The sequence below is a fragment of the Falco punctatus genome (assembly GCF_963210335.1).
Source record: "Falco punctatus genome assembly, chromosome: 2".
Classification (NCBI taxonomy): Eukaryota; Metazoa; Chordata; class Aves; order Falconiformes; family Falconidae; genus Falco; species Falco punctatus.
The window spans coordinates 19064369-19078447 of record NC_137581.1 but is presented as its reverse complement, the minus strand read 5'-3'; the positions used below and the strand labels follow the sequence as shown (position 1 = coordinate 19078447).

The following is a 14079-nucleotide window of genomic DNA, read 5'->3' as shown; positions in this document are numbered from 1 at the left end:
AATGAAGTCTCATGTAGTATGTATGCCTGGATAGACCACCTGTTGAGATGGAAGCAAAAGGGCTGGAACTGAATCCAGATCTCTTCATGTGAATCCTTTCAGCACCAAGGGCTTGCTACAGGTGGTGAATAATGACTTTTCCATGGAGCTCATGTGTTAATGATGTTTGTGTAGCCTCTTTTCTGGTAACTATTTCCATATTTTATACAAAGTGTAGAGACTGACACAACAAAACTAGTTGTTTTACAGGTTGCAGGATACCTTGTGGCCACTGTAGCAGTGGGTGTGTAATCTTCTGGGAAGTTAGCCTTGCAGATCTTACAGTGCTTGCTGCTCCACTCACGAATGCACTGCGAGCAGAAAATGTGTCCACAGGGCAGCTCTGCCGGGTCAGTGATCTCCAGTAGACAGCTCTTGCAGTCCTTCACACCCTTCCTGAAAGATGTCACCAAAGGAAGATACAGCTCAGGGCTGATTTTACACTGGTGCCAGACCTGAGACTGGGCATGGGATTCTCATGCCCAATGTTTGCCATGGGCATCAAAACTGAATTGCAACTTTTAACTAGCCTTACTGGTGAGCACAGAATAGGGGCAACATCTGATAGTTCATTAAGGGGATGGCTCCACCAAGGACCATCCCACCTAAGAGATGTGGCCTGACATACTAAGGCTTGGCTGGGTGAGGGGGCTGGGCCTTATTCACAGTCTAACTAGTGAGTACCTTCAGTTACACCGTGTTCAATTCCAGGGTTGTCTCTGACACCAGCCAGACACAACACCGCATGGAAAAGGCTTTGCTCCATGGTCGCCTGAGGTTGGGCATTACATGCCTTGGCATTAGTAGTCTCCAGGGGGATCCCTTGGCCTGAGGAGATTAATCTCCATTGGCTAGTGACAATCTTACCCCACCCCTTACAAAAAATCATTTTTTGTCCCCAGAAAGAGCTTTTTTGTTGTTGTTGTTTGGGTTGTTTGTTTGTTTTGGCTTGGACTTACACAAGGTACACAATGTCAGCTTTTTCATTGCATTTCTTGAGCACTTCTGTCACCAAATTCAAAGTTTCTGCTGGCTCAAAATTTTGTGTTTTAGTCAGGCGCTGTAGGAAAGAAAGGATGGTAAAAGCTCAATGAAAACATCTTCCTGGCATATGAAAAAAGACCAATATGTAATGTCAGCACCACATTACATAATAAACCACCAAAATCAAACAGGCCTACAAAGTGTCTTTCCTCATGTAATGTCAGGGATAATTGGCCTGAAATATGTCTTAAGCTTTCAAGGAAACCTTCCTTTACATAAAATTCTGATTTTGGGGGGGCTTTCATGATGATTCTGAAATCTCAGTGTTTTTTGCACTGGGTGGTGCTTCCGCCCTCTTTGCATCCTCTTCCTATTTCTATGCCCTCTCTCAAGCTGGAATCAGAGTAATCCCTGGAAGATAAGGCTCCTTTCAAACTCTGCTTGTCTCCAAGGCTATAAATTGTCCAGGCAAGCACTACACTGAGCACGTACATTCCACATGAAGATGAAATGGTTCCCAAGAAGTCTCAGAAGCTTCTCATCTATTTCTGTCTCATTGTGCAGCATGTGGTCAAAGAACATGTAGACAATGTTGGTGCAGGTCCACTCATGTCTGGAAAACACACACACACACACAAATGCCAAACAAAGATTCAAGACTTGCCAGAGAAAGCCACAGGTGACCTCCTCTACTGTTGGTTAATGGTGTAATTTTCAGCAGGAGGCTGGCCTACAGACTTCTGAGGTCCCTTCCAACCAATGTTTCTATGACAGGTCTTGGGTACTGTGAAATGATTTCAGGACACAAGAACTCCTGGGCTTGCTTTGGTAGACTAAACCAAGCAAAGAGAGAAAAAAATGGCATGGTCCTGTCTACCTCATTTGTTGGAGTGTCTCCAGAACCAAACTTCTTGAATCATTACTGGGTTTTGTCTATGGAGATACCTACACTACTACAGCAAATATCCTGGGCATGAGAAAGCACGAAGTCAGATGTTCAGGAAAACAGGTCTTACTGTTTAAGAATGCTGGGTGCATGGCCATGATTAAAATGTGTAGTTCTTAACACAGCTTTTTTGGAGTGATTTTGCCAATGCTTTTGTGATAATCAGACAACAGAATGAGCAAAGGATTAGAAATGAGCCAAGAGTTTCAGGGATCTTAAGGTTCTCAAACTAACTATTATGGCTTCCCAAGGAAAGGATAGATTAAGCTCACAGTGCAAACAACCAGCTCATGGAAGAGGTGAGATAAGGCCCTATATATTTGCATGAAACCTTTCAATTAATTGAAACACTGGATTAGGAACTCCAGGGAAAAAGGGTAGATTATGTGAAATCTTTCTCCACAGATTGTATTTTTGAGCTTCAAGCATTTTAGTTTTCAAACCTTCCGGTGAGAGTTGACAGAATCTTTAGCAGATACACTGAGACAATTTGAAGAAAAAAAGTTTTGCTTGTCTGAAAGAGAACCTCTTACTTGAAAGACGAAGATATGTCTGTTGAGGGTTGGACTTACAACACACTCCTCAGGAGCTCCCTTTTCTTCTCGTGAAGATTAAGCTGGTAATTGTCAATACTGATCTGTTCCATCCAGGGCATAATGGACTTGACCCTTCTAAGCCATTCTGTACAGGCTTCAAATGACCGAAGATTACCTGTGGGCTGCACCTTCTTCAGGAGAATGTTCAAGGTGTCAAGAGTGATAAACTGAAACTACATTTAGAGAGAGAGAGAAAAAATCCAGCTTTTATAGCTGACCTGGTCCCATTGCACCTTGGTGAAAAAAAAAAAAAAAGCTTTGGAGGCTGTGATGGAGAATTCTCTGAAACTCTACCTTGGTGTACACAGCAACAAATACCATAGCAGGAATTTATTAGGTAAGGATGTGAGAAGAGTACAGAAACTGTAATTGTACCATAGTGTGTCTTGATCACTGTTTGAATACTGGGAGCAGAGCACGGCTTTCCCTCCACAGGGAAACTTTCAGCTCTAAGCTTGTTGCCTTCAGTTCCCTTGACTTTCAGGAGGGAGAAACAGATACCTCCAAAGAACAGTTCTTCCATTTCACAGAGAGATGTTTAAGATTATTGAAGCAATTGTTCTTTGGAAAGACAGATATTTAGGTGGAATCCAGTTGCCCTATTGTAGGTCTCTGCTGTCAGTTGAAATGCCTTTGGTTGTCTGAGACATCTACACACAGCTGGTGTATAGGGCCTACAAGACCTACAGGAGATCCATGCCCTACTGCAGCAGGAGCTGGAGGCCAGGGAGTATCTTAAATGTCAGTAGATGCCTACTTTTGGGCAACTGGACTGCACCTCTCCATCCAGTTGTGAGTCACTCTCCACTGTCTCTGTAGCCCATGTTTTCACTAACAATCATAGGTGATCAAATGACCATTGCAAATGCAGGCACATCCCTGTAGACATGTAAGCTACAGTGTCTGAATCCAGACATGGACCCCATGCCAGAATTTAAATACTGTGACCATCACCTATAACATCTGACTGTCTAAGGAGAGATGAATGTCATACCCAGGATAACACAAGCAAAAGGATGTGTAATGTTTTTCTACATAATGCTGATTAAATTATAGACATTTTGAAAACAAAAAAGTATAAATGGAATTAAGAAATGGTTAGAGGAGGATGAAGGACAGGTCCTTTGGTAGGTAATGAGCTGGATATGGCCACTAACTCAGAAACTCCCTAAGACTTACTGGAAGCTGGAAAATACTTCCAAGGAAAGATCTCCTGAAGTCTTATTTTTCTCTTACACACTTTCACTGAGTGTTTGCTAGTAACCATAGGCAGAAACAGGCTGTGCCACTTTGCTCTGCAAAACACCAGCTGTTCCCTTTTGCTCACCATTTCTGGCGGGTCCTTCTCATACATTTTTTGCAGGTCACTTGTTACAGTCTCATCAATTTTTACCAAGTCAACAAAGAGTTGATACTCCTCTCGTAGGTAGAAATACTCCATATGAAGCCAAATGGGGGAGAAGCTTATCTTCCTCTGCCCCACAGAGGAGCAGAGCTGTTTTGCATTCACTAGGAGAGCTTTTGACAGAATCTGCAGATAAAATAAAAGGTGTTATTTCTGCTCCAAACAAACAGCAGGGGACTGAGCATGGTGTTCAGCATTGTTGAAGCAGTCCAGTGAAGCTTCTCCATTAAAAATATTTTTCTCAAGGTGGAATTAAGACTGAGCACCAACAGTTGTTGGGAAGCGTGCAGAACAGGAGAAGCTATTTTTTCCCCCAGGTTCTTGGAACCATAGATATCTGTAGTCCTGTGACTCAAGCCAGTGACTTTTAAAGCTTATACCCCACCAGACCGCGTTTACCTCATAGACAGAATGATCTTGCCCAGGAAAAGTCATCCTTAGAAAGTCATTGGTATAACACTGCATCATCTCTGGATTACTGCCATCTGGCATCAACACATCCTTGATCAGTGATTGGAAAAATTCAGCTGGTTCCTTCATAGGTATTTTAGGATGACCTAGAGGAAAGGACAGAGATGTCAGGTAACCAGAAAATAGAAGTTGACGGGAAACTAGGAGTGCAGAACAGATATTTTAGGCCATTATGGTTGTGTGGGGAACAGAACTGCTACGGTTGCTCCTATCACAACCTTTGGCTATTACGGGAAATTTTGGAGATCACCTTCCCTGGGTTAAAGAACAACACCTGTTTGAAAAGTCTGATGTTACCTCTCGTATTATAGACTTTCTCCCATAGTTCCTCCAGGTAGGCCTTCAGAACCCAGCTGAATGGGAACTGGCAAAACATGGATGTGTTGGGGTCTTCAGTCATTGACAACACCGAAATCTTAGCATCTTGTTTCCTTAAACAGTATAGAATGAAGCAAACATGTAATATGTTCTGTGTATACTGAACTGAAGCATCACAGAGAAATTTCTGACTGCCACTAGTATATGTTCTGCTTAAAAGGTTAAAAAGTACAGAAAAATATTTTGTAAAAACCAGCAACAGTGAAAACAAGGCACGACCAGAAAAAAATGCTGTCACTGGGAGTTGAAGGCTAAAAAACATTGCAGCAGGGGAAAGGCAAACGAGTCAGACACCTGTCTTGTGTCTGCCACAGCTACTGTTCAGAATAAGATGACTGATCAATTGAAATGTGATAGTTGGACACTAGGTACATTGTATGCTGGGGAAGGGATTCATCTGCTCTTGCCTTAGGGAACTCAAATTCAAGTTGCTAAAATCTGGACCTACTGTTTCTGAGTTTACTCTGTGTTAATCGCTATTCCAAGGAACTGGAGTTCCTTGCTAATGTTCCTGAGTTGCTGAAGGTTTAAGAGAACTGGAAAGTTCTGACTCCAAAATCATGACCCAAAAGACTTATCATAGATAAGTTATGAGCTGTGTGAGCTTATCTTAACTTCAGACTTGTTTTACCATTTCTTTCTGTAGAGGGCTGGATTATGAAAGCAGGTTTTAATTCCACTAATGTACATACTGTATTTCCCCACCAAGTCTCTTACTTGCTGGTGTATTTAAAACTCAAGAATGAGTCCTCTGCGAACATCTGAAGCCACAGTTCTGAGAATGGAGACAGTGGAAAGAGATGATCCAGGTTGTTGTTTGCATCCACCACTGCGAGAATTTGAGCAAACAGATTTGCCACAATGTCTTCTAAATGCATCCACAGAGCATGCCTGGAAGTGATAACGTGGCCTGTTAAGTGCTTTCCTTGTACCTGACCAATCCTCTATTCATCAGAAACTCACATCTACTTCTGTATACTAGATAGCAAAATCCCTCCTAATTGTCATATCTGAGCCCCATTAAATATTGTGCTTCACACACCACAGCTTTTTTAATGCTCTCAGAAACAGACGTGTTAGAAATTTGGAAAGAGCTGCACAGGTAAAAGTACCTGAATGAAGTTTCTTCAAGGATGAACTCACTGGAGACAGCTCTGCGGAAGACCCACTCCCCTGGCTCAAAGCTTATTTTCTCACGCTCTTCTAGGAGGTGGCAAATTCTCTTTTTCAGCACATTCATAAAACAACTAGAAACTAATTATAAAACAATGTTTATTAAAACATTTGAATGAAAGACGTTTCCATGCAAAGTTTTCAGTCAACATAACGCCAGTCATAGAAAGCGACCACTATGAAAGTTCTTGGTTTTCTTCCACAATAAAATCCAGTGCTTTATATTCTACTCTAGCCTCTTCCCTTTCCTCTTTATTTTCAGTGAGTTGATTTTGGGGGCAACGTTTATTGAACACGTGCCATTTTTGATGGAGGAAAGAAAATCCACTTCTCTCTTTAAAAATAATTGTGTGATTTAGGTTCTATGGTGTATAAACACTCTGATATTCATATTGATATGGAGAAATGTTTAGTATTGTATGTCACAAGAATAGTCACAGTACTGCAGAAGGGTTGGCATCCTGTTCCTATCTGTATGACACTGATGACACTGTTATCAATATAAAATAAAACTGATGGTTTTGCTTCACCACAAGCAAAATTCATCCTGTATTGTGCTGAGGAATGAAGGTGTCATTATGCAATCACAAGAAAATATCTTTTCCTAAGGGAAATTTTCTTATAATCAAAATTTAGTACAGAATAAATTCTGCCTTAGCCATGTGACCATAAGGACTTTCCAGACCCACCACATCTTTGAAGTGGCAACATGGTGTCTTTTCTTTTTCAGTTGTTAACAAACATCCTAGGCTCCTGACAGGAACATATTGCTCAAAGAGCAAGTCGTGCACCACAGTGACAAAGTCTTTCAATGTGCAGGAAAGAATAATTTCCAAATGCATCTACAAGGATTTTGGTTCTTGTTTTCTGTTGAAACCAGACCCTTTCCATTTTGCTGAAGCCATAGTTTTCTATGAAGACACCACATCACCTGCACAAATAATTTGTATCAATTCTATGTAGGAATCACTTGGGTCACTTTGGACTCCGAAATAGTCATGGGAGTATAAAGTGGCTTCTGCCTCAGATGTTTCTACCAAGTTTTCCATCAAAGGTCATGTGAAAAGCTGGATGTTCCAGTGCAAACTCTGAGAACACACAACTTGGGGTGCATAGAGAGAAGAAGAGGCTCTAGGCAAACCTAGTCCTTTCTTCTTTGGGATCTCCCCACATATTGTCATAGACAAGCATCAGGACAGATCATTAAACCACTCATTTCATTCCCCCTGTTCATGGTTTTCAATACGCAAGATGCAGCCTTGCAGAAATAAAAATAACCCAACCCACGCTGGGCCTTCGTTTGTACTCACGTGTAGTTCTACCATGATCCTGGAAAAGTAAGTTGTAAATGATCGTGATTCTCTTAACGGCACGCCGACTATTGTCTGTCTTGTCTTCCAACTGAATCACAGCTTTCTGGATGCTCTCTTTGATCATAGAGTCCATGCTGAGGAACTATGAATGGAGAAGCTTGGACGTTATTGTATTGCCTAACACTCCATTGCATTTGCTCTGTCAATTCCTACTTAACTTGACACAATAGACTCCCAGGTATATGTCTACTTCACCATCCCATCCCTAGTAAATCAATCCCAATACTACACAGAAGTGACAAAAGCCCTGCAAGGGATGGAGAAATGGGGACAGTGATTTCATGCTTTTTCAAAGTCCACAGAAGGCTTAAATGTGCCTCCTCTGTCCTTGTATTTGTCTGTTATAGGTGGGGATCACTTCACCCTCATTGTGTGACCCACAAAGACCTGCAACTACTTTTTCCTGTAGCCAATGTACTATCTAAACCAGGGACCAGCATAACGGAATCCCTAAATGCCTGGGAAAGCTATTGCTTCTTAAACCAGTTCATGTGTAATGTCAGGCAGCTGAAATGAGAAAAAAGAAACGAAGCATACATTTCCTTCTGTAGAAAGACTGGACTTGGCTGGATCTTCAAGAGCAGCAGATTCCTCTGGAAGACCTGAAATCACAATCATTCATAAGACGCCTTTGTAAAAAATGTCAAAACCTGACAAAGAGGTGCCTCTACCCAAAGGAAGCGTTTGGAATCTGTTAACAATTAACAAAGGGTTGCAAAGCTGTCAACCTCATAAATTTCAGCCTGGGCTTTGTCCCCTCTGGGAAGAATTGCCCAGTAACCAGATCTCAGCTTTGGCTGGCACCCCATAGGAAGTGCGGGTGTAGCAGGACAGGAAGTGCAGTTCCTCCCCAAAAGCTCCTGCCTCCCCTCGTCCATACATCCTGGAAACAATGGCAGGGATGTATTAAGTTGCCTTTGAACTCAACAGATCAGGAATATTTAGTGGCTTTATTTGTGCAAGGTGAGCAGAAAGGCTTGCTGGAAATCACAGCAAAGCAAGTGTGTGTCTGCTGTCTGCTGAATGCACAGCACTACAGCCAATTTGCTATTGTAACTGAAGAACTAGCTTAGGTACCCTGATACCCTACGCTCACAGCTTTCAGACCAGGAATGAAAAATGCAGTGCTGTGAGGACTTCAGAAACAGCAAGTACAGTACGTCCTGCTGAGACTCAGAGGCAGTGCCCACTTGATCTAGCTGAACTTAAAGCTGTAGAAGGAGCAAATGGGACACAGAAGAAAGGACACAGACGTGCAGGTAGCAGGTTAAAAGCAAGTGGCTCATTACCTGTTAGGCTATGCCCCTGGCAAGCCTTGTTGAAAATCTCAGCAACAGTCATTTTGGCAAGATCTCCTGGGTTCGCTGTAAAGTTGTCTGAGGGCATCAGATCATCCAAGTGGATTGACATCCATTCACCTGGGGAGACAGTAAACATGACAGAAATAGTAGTACCAGACATAACTGCTGTGAACAGTTGACCTGCTTTCCTTGGTGTATCACATACATCCAGAAAAATCAAGAAACTTTGGCTGCCCTGCCCTACCAGCAGCCTAGATAATAAGATATCGAGAGATGGAAGATTTATCATGTCCTGTTTCTTTTGTGCTCTGAGGGAGGACATGATTCTCATATCATTCTCTTTCTCCCTTTCCATCTTCCCAGTGCTAATGTGCACAGGTGCCTTAACATTCTCACCCATTAACTACGGAAGAAAACGATCCTATAACCCAAAAGGTGTTTGACCACATAAAGAAGTTTTTTCTTATGTTTGAATGGAATTTCTTTATTTCAGTTTGTGCTCATTGACTCTTATTTTGTCATAGGACACCACAGAAGCATCTAGCTCCATCTTCTTTACATCCTCCCGTCATGCATGTATACACAGTGATAAGATCCCACAAGCCTTCTCTTCTCCAAGCTGAACTGTCCCAGCTCTCTCAGTCTCTCCTCATATGAAAGATGCTCCAGTCCCTTAAACATCTTCATGATCTTTTACTCGGCTTCCTCCAGTATGTCCATGTCTTTTATACTGGGAGACACAGAAATGGACGCAGTAGTACAGGTGTGGTCTCACCAGTACTGAGTAGTGGGGAAGGATCACCTTCCTTGAACTGTTGGAAGCACTTTGCCTAATGAAGGCTATGTTGGCTGCCTTTGCCAAAAGGACACATTGGTAGCTCATGTTAAACTTGAAGTCCATCAGGACCACCAGGTTCTTCTCTATGAAGCCACTTTCAAGCTGGTCAGCACCCAGCCTGTACTGGTGCCTGGAGTTATTCCTCAGTGTATGTAGGACTTTGCACTTCCCTCTATTGAACTTCATGATGTTCCTATCAGCCCATTTGTCCAGCTTGTCCAGATGCCTTTGGATGGCAGCATGATCCTTTGGTGTATTAGCCACTCCTCCCAGTTTTGTATCATCAGCAAACTTATTGAAGGTATACTCTGTCCTGTCATCCGAGTCATTAATGAAGATGTTAAACAGTACTGGTCCTAGTATCTATTCTTGAGGTAACACTACTAGTGACTGGCCTCCACCTGGACTTCGTGCCGTTGAGCAAAACCTCCTATGTGCAGCAGTTGAGAGCTACTTGCCCATATTTCATTAGTTTGTCAGTGAGGATGTTACAGAAGACAATGTGAAACCCCTTTCTAAAGTCAAGATAAACACTGTCTACCATTCTCTCCTCATCCACCAAGCCAGTCATCTCATCATAGAAAGCTATCAGGTTGCTCAGACTTGATCTGTCATTCATAAATCCATGCTGACTTACCGCTTTCCATGTGTCTGGAAAAGGTTTCCAGAATCTCTAAGCATGTGGAGAAAAAGACGGTTACCAGGAGTAGTCAACATGGATTCACCAAGGGGAAGTCATGCCCGACCAACCTGATAGCCTTCTATGATGGAATGACTGGCTGGGTAGACAAGGGGAGAGTAGTGGATGTTCTCTATCTTGACCTCAGCGAGGCTTTTGACACTGCCTCCCATAGCATCCTCGTAGGTAAGCTCAGGAATGTGGGTGAAAGTGTGTGGACAGTGAAGTGGATTGTGAACTGGCCGAATGGCAGAGCACAGAGAGTTGTGAACAACAGCACGGAGTCTCACTGGAGGCCTATAGCCAGCGGTGTTCCCCAGGGGTCAGTGCTGGGTCCAGCCCTGTTCAACTTATTCATCAATGACCTGGATGAAGGGACAGTGCACCCTCAGCAAGGTTGCTGATGATACAAAACTGGGAGGAGTGGCTGATGCACCAGAAGGTTCCGCTGCCATTCAGCGAGACCCGGACAGGCTGGAGAGCTGGACGGGGAGGAACCTCATGGAGTTCAACAAAGGCAAGTGTAGGGTCCTGCACCCCGGGGGGAACAACCCCATGCACCAGTACAGGCAAGGGGCTGACCTGCTGGAAAAAAGTTCTGAAGAGAAGGACCAGGGAGTTCTGGTGGGCAGCAAGTTGCCCATGAGCCAGCAGTGTGCCGTGGTGGCCAAGAAGCCCAGTGGAACCCTGGGGGGCATCAGGAGGAGCGTGGCCAGCAGGTTGAGGGAGGTGATCCTCCCCTCTGCTCTGCCCTGGTGAGGCCCCATCTGGAGTGCTGTGCCCAGCGCTGGGCTCCCCAGTTCAAGGGAGACAGGGAACTACTGGAGAGGGCCCAGTGGAGGGCTGCAAAGCTGATGAGGGGACTGGAGCATCTCCCTTATGGGGAAAGGCTGAGAGAGCTGGGCCTGGTTAGCCTGGGGAGGAGAAGACCGAGAGGGATCCTATCAATGCATACAAGTATCTTAAGGGTGGGTGTCAAGAGGATGGGACCAGGCTCTTCACAGTGGTGCCCAGTAACAGGACAAGGAGCAACGGGCACAAACTGCAACATGGGAAGGTCCACCTGAATATGAGGAAGAGCTGCTTTACCTTGAGGGTGACAAGCGAGCACTGGAACAGGCTGGCCAGAGAGGTTATAAAGTCTCCTTCTCTGGAGATTTTCAAACCCCACCTGGACGTGATTCTGTGCAACTTGCTCTAGGTAAACCTGCTTTTAGCATAGGTTTGGACTAGATTATCTCCAGTGGTCCCTTCCAACCCCAAACATTCTGTGATTCTGTGATTATTTGCTGCATCATCTTTCTTTCAGGGATCAGTGTGAGGCTATCTGGTCTGTAGTTTCCTGCATCCTTCTTCTTGCCCTTGCACAACCTCTCCTTTCCCTCCCACTTTCTCCCTGGACCCAAATAACAAATGGAACCTTACCACTGTCAAATGCCAGGTAGCTGCAGCCTCCCAGAACTCGTGGAACTTGAGTGGCCAGCACAACATGTGATGGGCCTGTGCCTGTCGATTTCCTTCTCTCATCTATGATACAGTACCTAGAAAGAGAACAGAGAGGCTAAAAAGTCCATTCTCTCTGTCAGTTGGGCAGAGAGTCTCCCGAAGTCACCCCCTGCCTTTCCAGGGCTCTGACAGAGCTTTAGGAAAGACCAACAGCTTGAGGTGTGACTGCGCTGTAGTGGCAAGGCCAAGAGCCAAGGATGGTGCTGGCTACTTCAAGAGCCATGCTCATATATGGCTCCTACAACCTCTCTAAACAATGATTCAGCCACATGCCTCAGCAAGCTCTTTCATGATGAATTTCACTTACTGCTGAATATCAAATCTTTATTTTAATCTAGATTTGTTTTATTGTATGTATGGGTCTCTGCCCAATCATATATTTTTTCAAGCAGTCACAGGAATAACATTAACAATATCTTCCACAAACATACAGACAAATTAGACAACAAAAGCCACAACACAGACCAATCCAGGACTTGCAGGGAAATGAGCCAAAACCTAGTATAGCTTTCCTAGAATCAGGAGCAGAAAAGTTCAAGTACCTCTCTAGAAAAGCACAAATCCACCGAGAATACAGCATTTCAGGAGACAACATGCACGTTAGCTGAGATGGTGAAGAAAGGATATGAACGGCAAATGCAGGAGAGTAAGAAAGAGGGTAAGAGGGATCATATTGAGAGAGGCTGTGTCTGGTTGGGGGACAATGTCATTAATGTACTTCAACAGCTTGAGACCAACTTCATATAATACTACTGTCAATGACTTCAGCATTCACTGGTGCCCAGGAGGGTTTAAGTCTTCTGAAGGCCCTGTGTCCTATCAGCCAGCCCTGAGAAGTGTCTTGGTTCCCTAGGATGTCTCAAATGGCACCAGATATCAGTTTAAGTCCTTTGGTTTGATGAATAAAAGGAAAAAAGTTATTTTGTGTTAGGCCCTGTTTGGAGTAGCTTGTGCTGTGTATGTCAACTGTGATGGGGGAAGGTGGTTTTAATGTGGGAAGGATGTATAAAGCATGTTTCCAGAATGAAGAAGATGCTTTTTTAGACAAATTAAAGCTGAGATGTTAGGGATGCTTTATCTTAACATCTTAACAAACACAGGCTTGGAGATTTAAGCTACAGAACATAGGCATGAGTGTGCACACACAGATACACGCATAAAGATATGTGAGAACATCTGCAATGACTCTACTGAACAAGTAAACCAATCCTATATCCCATGGCTATTTGGCTACTGCATCTTCCCTTACCTTTGCATCTGACTAAGGAAATACAGAAGGAGAGAAGAAAGAAGTAAGGATGCTTACTTGGCACAAGCTAGAAGCCTTTGGCTGCTCTGCGGCTCATCAAAGTGAAACTGGACGAGGAGGAATTTTCCTTCTGACGATTGTGCAAAAAAATTACTGCAGACAATGAAATAGTCTGTTATTACTTTATTCATAAAACCATATCTATTCTTCACTCTCCCTGACGCCCCTCAGCCCCTTTCCCCAAAACACCAATCTATAATGGCAACAAAGAAAGGTGAGAAGTAAATATTTCCTCACCTGAGTTCCTTCCGGAAAGAGTATTCGGTGTCAAACTGGCTTAGGAAGAGGCAGTAGATTTTATTTTGAAGTTTAAGTGCCTTCCTTATCTTTTCTAAATCTCTCCCATTTAGAAGTCTTGCATGTGTAGAAACCTGCCGTGAAAGGGAAATAAATTCCAGGGAAATACCGTGTAGTTGTTGTATTACTATCCCTAACAGGTGGGAAAATTGAAGTGATCCCCTTCTGGATCTTTTCCAGTGCTTCCTAAAGTCAAGACTCAGAAATGTGCCCTGCTTACAGGGAAGAAGTTTGTGAATATAGTCAATAACCAGAAAAGCCCTGATTCCTCATGCCACAAGACTTAGACTTCAGCTTCATCCTTAGGAATGACTCAGATGCTGATAAGACACTGACTCCAAAGGAATCCTGCTGGAAGATGTGCGTGAGCGCTGCAAGCCTTGAGGGTGGAAGAGCCTATCCATGCAAAATTAGGGGGCTAGCATGATGGTATCCACATGTGACTCTACTGGGCTGACTCTCCCAAGGCTGTGGGCTTCTAGTACTGTAGATTCTGTCTGGGGATTCAGCTGCTACCCTTTTAGGGAGCACAGGTTCATGAGCTCCTGTGATAGTCACTGGAGAACTGATCAGGATGCTTTCTGTGGCATGCACAACTGAAAATAGATGTCAGGGGGCAGCGGACTTGATCCACAACCTGCAGAATTTCAAGAACTACCTAAAGTCTTGCTGGAGGCTTGCTGAGATCCCCACAGCATCACCAGTGATGTTTGTCACTTGTCTGCAGGCAATGAATGATGCCCTGGATATCTTAGCCTTGAACCTCCAAAGCCTTCAGAGTTAG

The 14079-nt window shown here is 43.7% G+C and overlaps 1 pseudogene across 1 annotated transcript in view; it reads right to left on the bottom strand.

The window, feature by feature from the left end:
- LOC308059593 (E3 ubiquitin-protein ligase rnf213-alpha-like) overlaps positions 1-14079 on the bottom strand; it is a 65374-nt pseudogene that overhangs the window by 18692 nt on the left and 32603 nt on the right. Inside the window, exons 32-46 of the transcript XR_013931967.1 lie at positions 13236-13369; positions 12996-13091; positions 11609-11724; positions 8655-8783; positions 7903-7967; positions 7303-7447; positions 5932-6073; positions 5537-5710; positions 4739-4872; positions 4370-4527; positions 3893-4096; positions 2542-2738; positions 1516-1636; positions 999-1099; positions 262-435 (exon numbers count right to left, since the gene is read on the bottom strand). The product of XR_013931967.1 is annotated as an E3 ubiquitin-protein ligase rnf213-alpha-like (transcript). The remainder of the gene's footprint in view (positions 1-261; positions 436-998; positions 1100-1515; positions 1637-2541; positions 2739-3892; positions 4097-4369; positions 4528-4738; positions 4873-5536; positions 5711-5931; positions 6074-7302; positions 7448-7902; positions 7968-8654; positions 8784-11608; positions 11725-12995; positions 13092-13235; positions 13370-14079) is intronic.